A 15,515-nucleotide genomic window follows, 5' to 3' on the forward strand; every position below is an offset into this window, starting at 1 on the left:
TATTGTTAGCAAAATCTTATACGAACTGATTGAGCAATGCAGCTTCCAATACAAATAAAGAAATACAGTCCCTGGTGATAATTCAGCCCCTTAAGCACTGAATCCTCTGACCCTGTTGAAAACTAATAACTTTGGTCCCTGTGCACATAAAAAATGAACTAAAGCAGTAACAGTGGAACGCGATAACGCGATATATTCTGGTCTCACATAAAAGCGGTGTGCAATGCTTGCCGTAATACTTTGAAATTACACGAAATTCTTTTGGCTGATAAATGAAAACATTTAAGAAAATTCCAACGTCTTTGAGAAACGTATAACCTGCACAGGGAGGCGGTACTGATGGCGGTGAATTACTAAAACCCAATTCTTTTGTGAAATTATAACTCAAGTTAAGTTTCGTATTTCAAAAACATTTGGCAGCTTAAATTACATTGATAAAAAAGTATATATCAATTTTTTTCTAATTGACCCAGAAACAATGAGACTTTTACAGCAAGTACTATCTAACCTCTCTAATTCAGCATAAATGCAAATCATCAATTTACATATACCTCTGTTAACGAATGTTAGGAGCATTACAAAAGTGAAGTATGTAACTAGCTTTTTTATAAGTCAGTTTATGTACATTCTGGGCCGGCCGGTGTGGCCGTGCGGTTCTAGGCGCTTCAGTCTGCTGCGTGACCGTTACGGTCGCAAGTTCGAATCCTGCCTCGGGCATGGATGTGTGTGATGTCCTTAGGTTAGTTAGGTTTAAGTAGTTCTAAGTTCTAGGGGACTGATGACCACAGATGTTAGGTCCCATAGTGCTTAGAGCCATTTGAACCATTTTTACGTTCTGGGGTTAATCAACAATTACAAATTATCAGCCAACTCATCTATACAAACGCGCTGGCAAAACGTAAATCATAATTATTAAATATCGTTACCTTGCTTTCATGAAGACTTCTGCTTCCATGTTCTCGTAATTCCTACATTAATCTTATACTTGGTGGCTTCACAGAGCACACCACAAAAACTGCATACACCATCCTCTTTGTCTCACAGTATCTTAGGCTCCGCGGTCGTGCACAGTCAGCGATCCGCTTTATAACGCCTATCAGAGACATACATCGTTTATAAAATCGTAGTTTCATTTTAGTTTACATTAACATTATTGTCATATTCGGGCGCCACATATAAGTGTCCCCCAATAGACTCTTTTCAAATTGTCACTCGAGATAGACAAGGAAACGCGTTAATTTTTTAGTCCCAATGAAAAGATACAAGCTCATTTTTATGAGATTATGCAACTGTTCATCGATTCTACAAAAGAAATGGTAGATATTGATCAGTGCACATGAACAGAGTACGATTCATTAATGGAGGTCGTCTGAATAATGAATTTTGATCGGGGCAGTCTTCTATGTCAGTTGATGCTGCTCCACGGAATTACACCACACCTTTTAACAATAGCGCCCCACAGAAAGTTGAAATTAAAGACACAAACAGTGGACATTCTACGTTGTTAGTCATTTTAGGCTTAGTTTTATCTTGTACCTGACACTTAATCGTTGAATTCAGCCTTTTCCTATATCGAAGAGCGTATCTTAATTGTATTTTAAATGCGTGGTAACTGATTTACTGCATCGGATACTATTACTTCTCTATTACTGATTGTCACTATGCATTAAAATGTCACTGCCTCTCATCAGATGCGTTTACACGGATTTTTTTTTTATGGTGGCTATTACATGTAGTTGGTTCTGTGTTTATCTAGTTAAATGTTACGCCTGGTAATGCAACACAATTGTCAAGACGAAAATATTCCGAAAGAATAACTAAGTTGAAATATTATTTCCAAAGCCGTTTAAAAAGAAAGAAAATGGCTTTCTCAAATTTTTCTGATTCGTTGCACTCATTGTACGAGTATTTCTGTTGTGCGCACACAGGCACTGAAAACATTTACATAATTCATAAATGACTATGGAAATATATCATACATCTAGAAAAAATATCGCTTTGAACCTTGTCAACTCATATCTGTCTTTCGTCATGTTACACAGGCTCCCCGATGAAACATAACCTTCAGCGACATATGAATTACATGTATGTAATTATGTATGAATTAAATGTATGAATTTCAAAATAGACGCAGCTGTCAAAACCATAATCAGAACAATCACTCACTTATTAACTACTGTTAAACAGATTTTTTTGAAGTCTTTTTCTGTTTAGGTTAATATTTCTGTGCGCAATATTTCCCCTGCATTTCTCCTCCAGAATGCCGTAGCATATACTCCCATACACTCCAAAACCTGCTCCTCTAATGCCCCTTCCATAGGCCACTTTCCTCAGTGAGTGTTCTTAGAACTTCTCGTTTCATATTTTATCTGCACATCTCATGTTCAAACTTCGTGGATAGCGTCATATTTCCAACATTACTTCTCCGGGTACGCTATGACCGATGTCTGACTCCCGTAAAATGGTGTACTCCGTACGTACACTATCAGGAAATTCATTTTAGTTCCGTTTTAATTTCTGACACGAGAAACAAGAATTTTTCCTGCAATTGCGCAGTTTTCTCCGGTGTCTTCCTTGCGATACGATAATTCTTTCAGTGCTCCCACTGCTGTATCGTTCCTTATTTTGTCGCTTTTGCTTACACGTTTTGCTCACAAGGACTAAATTTGGCATAGTAAAACTGTAGCGAAAATCGGCTGCTTTGAGAGAGACTGTTGCTGCTTCTGTTGCCTAAAATAAAAGTAGTTGTTTGTCCGAAAGTGTTGTTTAATACAAGGGTTGGAACTTTAATATCTGCAACTATTTATTTACAGCTCGTATAAAATAGACACGCGTTTCAAAGTTTTACTGTCCTTCAATGTAGTCACCAGCATTGTGTATAACCCGTTGTCAGGGATGTGGAAGTCGTAGGATACTCTTAGCAGTGCCAATTGTGTTGAAAGTTAGAGCGACGCAGTCTATTGCCCGACGAACTTGTAGCAGTTATGAAGCGAATGCCGTGAAGTGTCTCCTTCAGTTTCTAAATCGAGGGCTGAAGTCAGGGGAGTGCAGCAGGCTGTATAGCAGCCCCATCAGTCAAACAAATCAGTAACAGCTTGCACTGAACGTGCTTGAGCATTGTTCTACAAAATGATGGTCAGGTACTGCTGAAAGTGTCATAACTTCTGTCTCTTAAGTTGGTCGTAGGTTGTGTTCCAAAAATGAACAGCATAGAGACAGAAGTGATGACACTTTCTGCAGAACCTGAAATTTCGCTGAGAAGGCCTGGCACATAATCCTTGCAGTTCCGATTTCTCCCCATTGTATTTTCATATTTCTGGAGGCCTAAAGAAAGACATTAATCGCCGGCGATTTGCTGTGGGCAAAGAGGTGCGCGCCTGAGTTTACTTTGGAAACTGCAAACATTTTTTGATGAAGTCATTGACCGTATTGTCTCGCAATGGGATCAATGTAAGGCGATTACTTCTGAAATAATCAAGAGTTTACTTATTTATTTCCATCTGTCTAGCTTTCATTTCACTGTTCCTTAAAGATACGGATGTCGGATGCCAGGGTGGAATATTAGACAGCGGTGTCTTTAAATGTACATCTTTGTATAAGAAAATGAATGATGGGGAAATAAATTAAATATTTACCCAGAAAAAGTTTTGACAGACAAGTCGTACGGCCGCACCGTAAGTGTTGTTTCAGACGATGCTTTTGCACTGTTCAACAATGTGATGAAGCCTTATCCAGATCAAAGATTGGCGTCATCAGAAAGAATTTCCTTTTACAGACTGTGTGGAGCACAACTGACGATTTAAATGTTTCAGATTTGTAGTATTCTTGAAACCTATTGCTCCGCATACGGACTAAGAGGCTCCACTGGCTATGACGTTTATTTACCTATACAGCTTTCTATGAGGAAATTTGCAGTCAAGGAGCATCTGTACTACACCAAGTTTATTTGATTTGGAAGATGTAGAGGGGAAATACGTATACAAACAGTGGAGGTCTCAATCAGAACATGGTCTAATAAAGTTGCAAAACATTTCTATGTTAGCACCTACTGATGCTCAGGAAATTAGAGATGAATTCAGAGATTAATTTTCATACCTCTAACAGGAGCGGTCCTTGTCAAAACAATTAGTAAAAGTGGTAATGACACCTATCTGTGTTTATACTGAATTATGTTATCTTAATTCCCATTGAGAATAACGAATTAATTGTTTTTAAGTTAAACAGTTGTGTAGTTAATAGTTAATAAATTGTAAATTGCTTAACAAAGTTCAGGTTTTATTAATCTCAAGTTCTTTCTTAAAAACTGAGCACACAAACCATAAAATCCATGTAATACGGTTTTTCTCATACAAGCTAAGACGTAAGCATGTTGTGCCATGTTTAGACATAGATTAATATCGACATAAGGAATAATATCATACTTATTATTCCATCCTCGCAGGTGCGCTTGATAATGGCAAAATAGCGAAATAAACTCGCCTTGTTACTTGTATCACTACGAATAAATAATTGAATTGTGCAGCAAAAAACTTGTACTTCAGATATGCCTCTCTTCGTACGCATGCAAGCGGCGGACGCAATAGAAAGGAAATTGTTCAGTCTAAGATAACTGTTTAAAATGGAAACGAACTACACAGAAGTAGGTTGCAAATGAACTAAATGCGAGGATTAAGTTTGCTGTTATGTCTCACGGTACAGAGCGCTGCTGATTGTTGGTGCGTACTGCCATTGTTCTTGTTTATTGAAAAGGAATCACAATATACGAATTCAGTTATATGAGGTAAAGGAAATATAAAATGGCATTTCCTGTTCCTTTTATTGACAAACGCAAGAAAATATCACGGCTGTTTTAAACAATTTGTAGTAGGAAATGCAATCGAATACTGACGTGACTTTACAAATGCGAGCCGGCCGCTGTGACCGAGCGGTTCTAAGCGCTTCAATCCGGAACCGCGCTGCTGCTACGGTCGCAGGTTCGAATCGTGCCTCGGACATGGATGTGTGTGATGTCCTTAGGTTAGTTAGGTTTAAGTACGTCTAAGTCTAGGGAACTGATGACCTTAGATGTTAAGTCCCATAGTGCTTAGAGCCATTTGAACCATTTTTTTTTACAAATGCTAGCGGTTTGTGTCAACTGCCTTTCTGCATTGTGTGCCGTCTTTCGTTTCGTTCGCGAGCAATCAAACTGTAGTCCATATTCAGTCATTGGAGATTTTAAGAGAAACAGGTTATAACTGGGATGGAGCAACAATAACGTGGTTAATATCAGATGAACAATAATGATGTTAACAAAAGGATGTGTTGAACATGGTTTAGTAATACGTGGAAGAGGGAATATTAATTTACTAAGTATGTATTCACATAATTTTGGTACGAATTTATAATAATAATTACTTATGTATACGTAAATAATTAATATTTCTCATTATAGTGCAGGTAAAATTAAGTGAAAGTCTGCCCACATTAATCACAGTCTTTATGTGACTGCACTGTAGTAAAGATTGTAATGGGTGCTAAACAAACGATTTTGACATTTTCGGGGAAGAACCGCTTAGTGTGTGTTGTCCATTAAACCGTGATTTCAAATTGTATGTTTTTCCCACGTCGTGTTGTGACATTTCGTATTTTTTGGTACCCTGCTCCCTGGCATCTCTCCTTTTGTTTCTGTTTTTTGTGGTTCTCGCACGTCACATACCAAAGACGTGGCAGGTCGTGAAAAACTTCAGTTATTTTCAATGTTGCCTCTGTGGCGAGCAAGTAGAAACTGACTCTGAAAACGCGCTGACTGCAAGTCCAAAGTATCCTATATGATTATGAACGGGCCGAAGTTGGCCATATTGAAATGTTACTCCACCACGGGCAAGGTCATAACAGTTACAAAAACAGATAATGTAACAACAATAGAAAACAATATTTATTCGTGAACAGACGTTAGCCAGTAAGGAACCTTCTCAATTTTGTAGGAAACTGTCAACCTTTGTACCAGGGTGAGCAATTTTTTTGGATAGGGGGTCACACTATGGAAACGGTGGTTACTGGGAGCCGCAACTTTTAAATCGATTGTACTCACTAATTAACTTCGAATTTCAGAAAAGGTGTAAATCTTCCCACAAAAATCAGTAAACACGATTTAAAAAAGTAGTGGTAGGTTTAATCATTTATTAATCATTTATTTAATCATTTATTTAATTTCATATCATCCATAGTTGCAAGAACATTTCATTTTAGAAACAGTTTAATAAGTCAAGTGTATCTTATCACCTTCGATTGGAATACTCTCTTTGAAAATATGAGTGTAGCAAGGGTAAAATACAGGGAGCGAAAGGCTATTTACAACTCGTACAGAAACAAAACGGCAGTTATAAGAGTCGAAGGGCATGAAAGAATTGCAGTGGTTGGGAAGGAAGTGTAGCCTATCACCTATGTTATTCAAATTGTACATTGAGCTACGAATAAAGGAAACGAAAGAAAAATTTGAAGTAGGAACTTGAGTCCAGAGAGAAGAAGTAAAGATTCTGAGGTTTGCCGACGACATTGTAAATCATTAAATGTATTCGCAATTGCGAGTAGGGACACCTATCAGCTGTAGAATTGAACCAATTGCAACCTGTTTCTCTTAAAATCTGCCGATGACTGAATATGAACTACAGTTTGATTACTCGTGAACGAAACGAAAGACGGCATACAACACAGAAACGGTAGTTGACACAAGCCGTCCGTATCTGTAACGTCACGTTAGTATTCGATTCGATTTGCTTCTACAAATTGTCGTCATTCCATTCTACAGCTGACGGTTGTCCTTATTCGCAGTTGCGAATTCATTTTATGTATTTCATAACGGTTGTAATGGCCGCAGTGCCTCTGTCTTCGGACATGCATGCATGTGCAAAGGAACTTTGCATCGTAATCAGAATAACACAGGCATTGCAATATCGCATATACATTGTAATTCTGTCAGAAACAGCAAAGGACTTGGAAGAGCGGTTGAGCGGAATGGACTGCGTCTTGAAAAGAGGATATAAGATAAATATCAACAAAAGTAAAACAAGGGTAATGGAATGTAGTCGAATTAAATCAGATGACGCCGAGGGAATTAGATTAGGAAGCGAGTAGTACGAGATGTAGTAGATTAGTTTTGCTATTTGGGCAACAAAATAATTGATATGGGTGAAGTAGAAACGATATTAATGTAGACGTGCAATGGCATGAAAAGCGTTTCTGAAGAAGAGAAATTTGTTAGTATTGAGTATAGATTTAAGTGTCAGGTAGTCTTTTCTGAAAGTGTTTGTGCAGAGTTTAGACATGTAGGTAAGTAGACAATAAACAATATAGAAATTTGTAAATTTTGTCGTAAGTTCCTATGGCATCAAACTGCTGAGGTCATCGGTCCCTAGGCTTACTCAGTACTTAATCTAACTTAAACTAACTTACGCTAAGGACAACACATACACCCGTGCCCGAGGGAGGACTCGAACCTCCGACGGGGGGAGTCGCGCGAACTGTGGCAAGGCGCCTAGACAGCGCGGCTACCCCACGCGGCAAATTAATTTATACAAGAGGATATTAGAAGCTTTGGGAAAAATACTGAAGACTAGGTATTTAAATCATGTAGCTAATGAGGAGGTTTTGAATAAAATTAGGGAACAAGGAAATTAGTGGCACAACCTTACTAGACAAGGTGATCGGTTGGTGGGGCACATTCTGAGACATCAAGGGATCATCAATTTAGTACTGGGGGGAAGTGTGTGTGTGGGTGTGGAGCGGTGGGGTAAAAACCGTAGAAGGAGACCACGAGATGAATACTGTAAGCAAATTCAGAAAGATGCAGGTTGCAGTAACTACGCGGAGATGAAGGAGCTTTCACAGGACAGAGTAGCGTGTAGTACTGCATCGAACCAGTCTTCGGACTGAGGACTACAACAACAACATATTATCAAACTTCTTTACAACTTTTTTGAAATCAGAAATGAAGTGGCTTGTTGGTATTCTCATCACAGCCGGCAAGTTAATGTCTGTCAAAGAGAATCTAGGAAAAAAGAACACATTGACACCGGTGTGTCAGACCCACCATACTTGCTCCGGACACTGCGAGAGGGCTGTACAAGCAATGATCACACGCACGGCACAGCGGACACACCAGGAACCGCGGTGTTGGCCGTCGAATGGCGCTAGCTGCGCAGCATTTGTGCACCGCCGCCGTCAGTGTCAGCCAGTTTGCCGTGGCATACGGAGCTCCATCGCAGTCTTTAACACTGGTAGCATGCCGCGACAGCGTGGACGTGAACCGTATGTGCAGTTGACGGACTTTGAGCGAGGGCGTATAGTGGGCATGCGGGAGGCCGGGTGGACGTACCGCCGAATTGCTCAACACGTGGGGCGTGAGGTCTCCACAGTACATCGATGTTATCGCCAGTGGTCGGCGGAAGGTGCACGTGCCCGTCGACCTGGGACCGGACCGCAGCGACGCACGGATGCACGCCAAGACCGTAGGATCCTACGCAGTGCCGTAGGGGACCGCACCGCCAGTTCCCAGCAAATTAGGGACACTGTTGCTCCTGGGGTATCGGCGAGGACCACTCTCCATGAAGCTGGGCTACGGTCCCGCACACCGTTAGGCCGTCTTCCGCTCACGCCCCAACATCGTGCAGCCCGCCTCCAGTGGTGTCGCGACAGGCGTGAATGGAGGGACGAATGGAGACGTGTCGTCTTCAGCGATGAGAGTCGCTTCTGCCTTGGTGCCAATGATGGTCGTATGCGTGTTTGGCGTCGTGCAGGTGAGCGCCACAATCAGGACTGCATACGACCGAGGCACACAGGGACAACACCCGGCATCATGGCGTGGGGAGCGATCTCCTACACTGGCCGTACACCACTGTTGATCGTCGAAGGGACACTGAATAGTGCACGGTACATCCAAACCGTCATCGAACCCATCGTTCTACCATTCCTAGACCGGCAAGGGAACTTGCTGTTCCAACAGGACAATGCACGTCCGCATGTACCCCGTGCCACCCAACGTGCTCTAGAAGGTGTAAGCCAACTACCCTGGCCAGCAAGATCTCCGGATCTGTCCCCCATTGAGCATGTTTGGGACTGGATGAAGCGTCGTCTCACACGGTCTGCACGTCCAGCACGAACGCTGGTCCAACTGAGGCGCCAGGTGGAAATGGCATGGCAAGCCGTTCCACAGGACTACATCCAGCATCTCTACGATCGTCTCCATGGGAGAATAGCAGCCTGCATTGCTGCGAAAGGTGGATATACACTGTACTAGTGCCGACATTGTGCATGCTCTGTTGCCTGTGTCTATGTGCCTGTGGTTCTGTCAGTGTGATCATGTGATGTATCTGACCCCAGGAATGTGTCAATAAAGTTTCCCCTTCCTGGGACAATGAATTCACGGTGTTCTTATTTCAATTTCCAGGAGTGGATTTACTGTTGTTGATGTTCAAGCAAGAAAAACCGTGCCTACTAATATGTGTAGGCCCAAATATAAGGAATATTTTCCTAGTAAATTTGTTCATGCATGGAAAGTTTTCAGTAGACAAAAGTTTACGCAATTCAGCTAATGTTACACCGGTGAACATGTGTTTTACCATGTGATGTGACTGCATGTCTGCAATTAAGCGGAAAATAACTTTGTGGTCGCTCACAACAGCCATCACTCTGCGTGTCAGCTTAGTTTGCGCGATTAGAATCCGCAGTACGCTTGCGTATTCACGTAGGCATCCCAGTGTAAATCCTCGGCAGTGCACAAGACGGAAATCTCGGTTCAAGGCTGATATTTTCTGAATGTCTTGACGCGTCACACAAAAACCCTTAGTAGGCTGCATGTGGCCCGCGGGCGGATATATGCCCACCCCTGCCCTAGACGAAGACAGAAGAAAGTTTTTGAGATTAAGATGAGTATATTTCAACATTGTTTTATTCTTTATACCCATCTCTTCAAATATGCAGGCAACTTACAACTGCTGATATCTCAGTTACAGAATGTGAGAGAGCATTTGGAAGCTGCTGATAATCTAAATTAATCTTCAAATTTATTATTTTTCTTATTAGTTATGAGACATTTGCTATCAAAGTAAGGTCGGGGCTTGTTGGAATATGTAAACAAAACGTAAGTAGATGATTGGTTGTAGCATAGCTAACTTCACTTCTCGACTGTCCGTTATCTTGTCTTACAGTACGGACTGTAGGACTGCGTCGTTGCATACGACGATGGTATGTGCGAGAGCTGGCCAGGTGCTCTAGTTTCGCCAGAGCCTAGCTCGGTGCCCTGATTACTGGCTCCCTGGCACCCAGTTTTGCTGACGGCTGCCACAAATAATGCCGGCCGAGATGGCCTTACATAAGATGTCCCCTGCGCCCCGCGGAGAAACTTTTCCCGCCACGTTGCGCAAAAGTGTCCACTCTCTCGTGCAACATCGTCCAGCCCGGCCCACCTCGCGGGAGTCGGCACTAGCGTTCGGCTCAGCTCTAGTTGCGAAATTGGTTTCGTCAGACCGCATTCCACGTGCGATTCTGATAGCTCCGGCGCAGAAAGCGTCGTAAGCTAGTGCACTGCGGCCGATCTTTGGGCGTACTCGTCGTGTTAGTCTGACTGCCTGTCCACGGAACCTTACACAGTCTCCCGGGAGGCCGTGCTGTTTCTGAGGCCGTGGCGCTCATGGAATAAGTGATTGATAAATCAGTCGCATGTCATCACCGCACTGGATGAACTAAGATGAGTTCCCCCGCTGGTTTCGACACTTAAGAGTCATTGTAAGAATTAAAAATACAGGAAAGACAAAAAATGAAATTACTATCAAATATAAATAAGTAAAAAGTGCGGGATACAGGGACAAAATGAAAATATACCCCGTACTCTCTTACAAAAGTAAAGAGACAAAATAAGAACATACCCAGTAACGAAAAATATAAAATATAGCATATACTGTGTTACAAGATTAACAAGCCGTACGATCACCTAACGCCCATCCTGGTCACATGATATCAACCGCCAAGCTTATTCATGTGCAATACTCATAGTGAATGTTCGTAGAGGCCAGATGATTATGCCTCTCTTACACTTGCGGAAAAATGCAGTTTAAGAAGTATAACGCAATATTTATTTTTAAACTTTTGGGCATATGAGCAACCACATTTTTGAGTATTTAAAAATACTAAGATAAACGGTTACTAGGACCATAAAACGAAACGAACATATTTATTCACTTCTGTAATCAAGGAGAGTAGAGAATTATAAAGAGCAAAGGAACCAATCGGTGCGGAGATTATTACGAACCATTTGTCGAAAATGTGTCACTTATTTAATACAACACGTTCTGGGGGACTACGTTATCTCATTATCAAGTTCATGTAATTAGTATTCAACTAGACACTAACAAAAATAATTATCACACAGAAAACTTGGAATGTCAAACATATACGACTCCTCCTTGGGCACTCCATTGTCGCACGTAATCCTCTCACATTGTTCTGTTTATAACGGTGGTTTCACAACAGATAGAAACATTCTTATCAAAGACACACATTAACAATAATTGTAATTGTTGGAGACACACAGTAACAGCCCTGTTTTTACTTACGCTTGATTCCTTTCCTCCTTACAATCTTACATTCTCACTACGTGGAGTACCGAAAGAGTGGTGTCCACTGTTCCAGTAATTATTTAATTTAACTACCCAAAATTGTGATTCATTATAAATCCAGAAAATGATTCTTACGTTAAATATTTTTAAAAGACAAAAATTCTTTTTTTAAACTGTAATTTATCTCACAACTAAATCAAGCATGCTCACGCACCCTCAATGAACGTAACTGTTCAATTAATAAGTACTGTATCATGCGTAAGGAGACACGCCAGTTTATACCACGTTACCGAAACGAGCATTAGGGGAATGTTCGACGTACTTTTTTGTAACAATATACTGGGTTCATCTTTATTTTTCTCTTTGTCTGGCAGTTTTTATTTATTTTTTCATTTAATACCAATTTTACATTTTGTGTTTTCTGTTCGTTTAGTTCCGATGAGGACTCAGAAGAATGGAAACTGGTAAACTGTTTTGAGTCCAAGCAATGTGATCACAACAACTGTGAATGAAAAAAAAATTACAAAATAGATGATGAGATCAAATTTGACAATGTCAAGTTTCTAGAATCAGTCGATCATCTTCGTTTTTTAGCACTCTGCCTATTCCAAGCATCCAACTGCACCACTGCTATTCTGTTATGTTGTAGCCTCCCTCCTTAATAAAATCTGTTACCGGAATGACAGATTCACTGCACTCACTAAAGCGTACGAACTATGTTGGGTGATCTAAAAGCACAGGGGGAAGTTGCGGTTAAGAACGAACTCTGCTAAATTGTTCAATTACGGGAACGTCTGGGAGCTCAGCCATTGTTAACCGGGTACTGTTTTGGTGATCTCCGGTATTCTGATCTGGTCATTGGTGAGTACTGTTAGTTTTCTGTAACTGTAAGCCCTGCACATGCTTTGCTTGGCTTAACCGCCCGGATACTGAGGATGGTAAAACCCTCTATAACAAATCCTCTCAACCTCAGGGTTTGCTCATGCCGATCTTTTGGGATATAGCAGTCGTTAGATAGAAACCTCTGGTGAACCTGCCGCATTTCAGTTGTGTAGGATTTCCACAGGAAGGCGAGGCTCTGTCTGAGTGGATCTACATATACGTAGATGCTCGTGGGAACATCATGTTAATTTCTTTTAAACGTAATCCTACCCAAGCCTGTAGTGGCTTCATGTGGTAAGCTTCTTGCTGATCTGCCTCCACGAAGCTCTGTCTTGGGCACAGTGACTTTCTTGCTGCAATCCCGTCCTAGTCAGGCTCTTAATGCGGTCTATCCACCGCAACGGTGCGCGTCCTTCTGGTAATCTATATGTAGTTATGTTTTTCGAATGATCAAGAAGAAGGAGGGGACGTTTGAAAAAGTAACCCCTTTCTATATTCATTAAGTTTTAGAAGGGCTTGCTGATACCTTAAAATCGTTTAAACGATTGAGAAATGGTTCCTTGTTGGCTCAAACCTACAGATCAAAGCAGGCAGAAGTAAGGCAGACAAAAACAAAGGGGGTGAATATGATAAAGATGCACAACTTCCTCAGCTCACACAAAGGTGTGGTCACATGCGGTGATATCATGGAGATCGATTCCGAAGCAAAAATTCCCGTCACAGTTGATAGTCGATGTTGAACGAAGGGCGCAAAGTGATAATGGACAAATTGACAAGACCGTCACTTGCATTCTGACTTTCAGTTCCCCATCGCTACCTGAGCACATGATGGCAGGGTTGTCCGACTTGGGATTAGGACTACATACCTAATTCTATAAGATTTTACAAATGCCAGTGATCTGTCCACATAATACTTAGTTGCAGCGATGAAGCGACTTTCGGGAAGTGTGGAAAGGCAGCTCATGAACCTGGCACTGTCTGACCATCTCCAGCTACCTGCATTAACTGCTGTAGTAGCTAGGCTACCCGGAGCCGAGCCTAACCTGTATTCGCTGAGGGATGAAAGCTTCAATACAAAAGAAGTTACAAAGAGGATTTCTTATGGACGGGTCAAGAAAGAGTAGAAGGAAATAAATCCGTTGTCTTTGCCAGTTCTTTTGTTTCCTTGGCGAAGAACCCTGTTCCCAAAATAGATGTTTCGACACAAACGATGTCCAGTGAAACAGAACCAGCCACCAACATCTGTACCGGTACTTGCCAATGCAAACGTATTACTGATGTAGCAACCCAGATAGCCACAACACAAGACGAAGGCAAAAATCTAATAGTGAGCATAGAGAAGGACCCTGTAAACAGAGTGTCTCCCGACTTAACCTTTACCGATCAGCCTCGAAGGGAACGTGGACAGGGAAAGGATCGTCACGTTCAGGTCACAAGCTGCCGTGGACACCATCCGAAGTCATACTGGCATATCTGACTGATGAAGAGGATATCATTTAGATAGATACGTATTCACCAGATCCAGACAGCTCCTCCACTCAGTCACACTGTACCCGTGTCTCACTGTCCTGGCACAAGGATAGGAGCAGATTAAAACCACGATGCAAGAATGGCTTTCATATTGCAATGGAATTTGGATGTGTAGAGATTTCATTTGAAGGAAATGAGACTCCTCGTACGGGAAGAACTTTTTGCCTCTGCCTCCAAGAGACTCATGTTAAACATGCTGAGGCTCCTGTACTTAGAGGTTATCGTCAGGAAAGATGACCTTACTGGTGGTAGGAGAAAGCTGACGTAGGGTGTTCGTCAAGTACACATTCTGCATCTCGCCTGTGTCCTTAACCACAACGCAACAGGCGGTGGCTGTCATGATGAAGGCCCGTGTTATTGTTATGATGTGCTCTGTGTACCTGTCACCCCATGACCGGTTTGACGGTGAGATCCTCAAACAGCTTACACATAATCTTCCATGTCCCTTTCTTCCCTTAGGAGATTCTAATGCACGCTGCAAACTGTGGAGATCCAACCCACTTTTTGCAGGAGTCGAGTGAATAAGGTTCTCAGGCGATGTGAAAACATTCTACCGATGTATATGAGTCAAGCTAATCATTTCATCACTGCTACAAGTTAATCTAAGGCCATAGACCTCTTCTGCTTACCTGCTGTTGCGGACGCTGCTCATTAGATGGCGACTTTTATGGATATGGCAACTAACCATTTGGATCAATTTACCAGAAGGAACAAATTCCGAAAGGATTCCGCTAAGATGGCTGTTCAGAAAGGCTTTTCAAGCATTATGAACGTGCCCAGGACTGACTGAATAAAGTTAATAAAGTGTTGTTCTGAGATCTGGGACAGCTGGGCGACTATGCGGAAGTTCTATGGATGCCTTAAAGTTGCGAATCTTGCATAATTCTAGAGAGTAAGAAGTGCTCTTGGCAAGCGTTCCTGAACTCCACCAATAGACTCATACTCAGAACTCAAGTATGGGAAGCCATTAGAAGGATTTCTAGGCGGAACTCTGCAAGAGGACAGGGTGTCTCTCAGTACCGCCAGGATACATCGCTCGGACGATGGCTGAGTCATGTAAGAACATTACGGCCGATTCTGGCCAGAATCTAGTTTTCTGTAGTTACTGGTAGACATAGGACAGGGTCGACTGTTATTTACATCTTTCTACGATTACATACTTGTCGAACAATGCTGGAACATTGACAAGGAGACCATCAGTTCTATTAATCCCGGATTTCTATGAGTCTCGGGTAGGTTGTAGATGGAACTGTCCTGAGTACCTGTCTAGGTGCTTTCCATGCAACGGCCCCTAGTTTCCGAGAAAATCTATGTCGAAGTTTTATGCGCACCCGCTATGCCTGTAACGTTCACTATGTTTCGACCGAGCGAGCGTAGCACGTAGGCTACGGGTCATGGCTACAACATTGGCTGTGCGGGTTGAAACCTTGCCTGTGGTTTTCTTTTCATTCTTTGTTTTTCAATTTCATCGTACAGAATATAATTAAAAAGCACGTATCATGACAAATTAAT

This window comes from Schistocerca piceifrons, chromosome 8, assembly GCF_021461385.2.
Source record: "Schistocerca piceifrons isolate TAMUIC-IGC-003096 chromosome 8, iqSchPice1.1, whole genome shotgun sequence".
NCBI lineage: Eukaryota > Metazoa > Arthropoda > Insecta > Orthoptera > Acrididae > Schistocerca > Schistocerca piceifrons.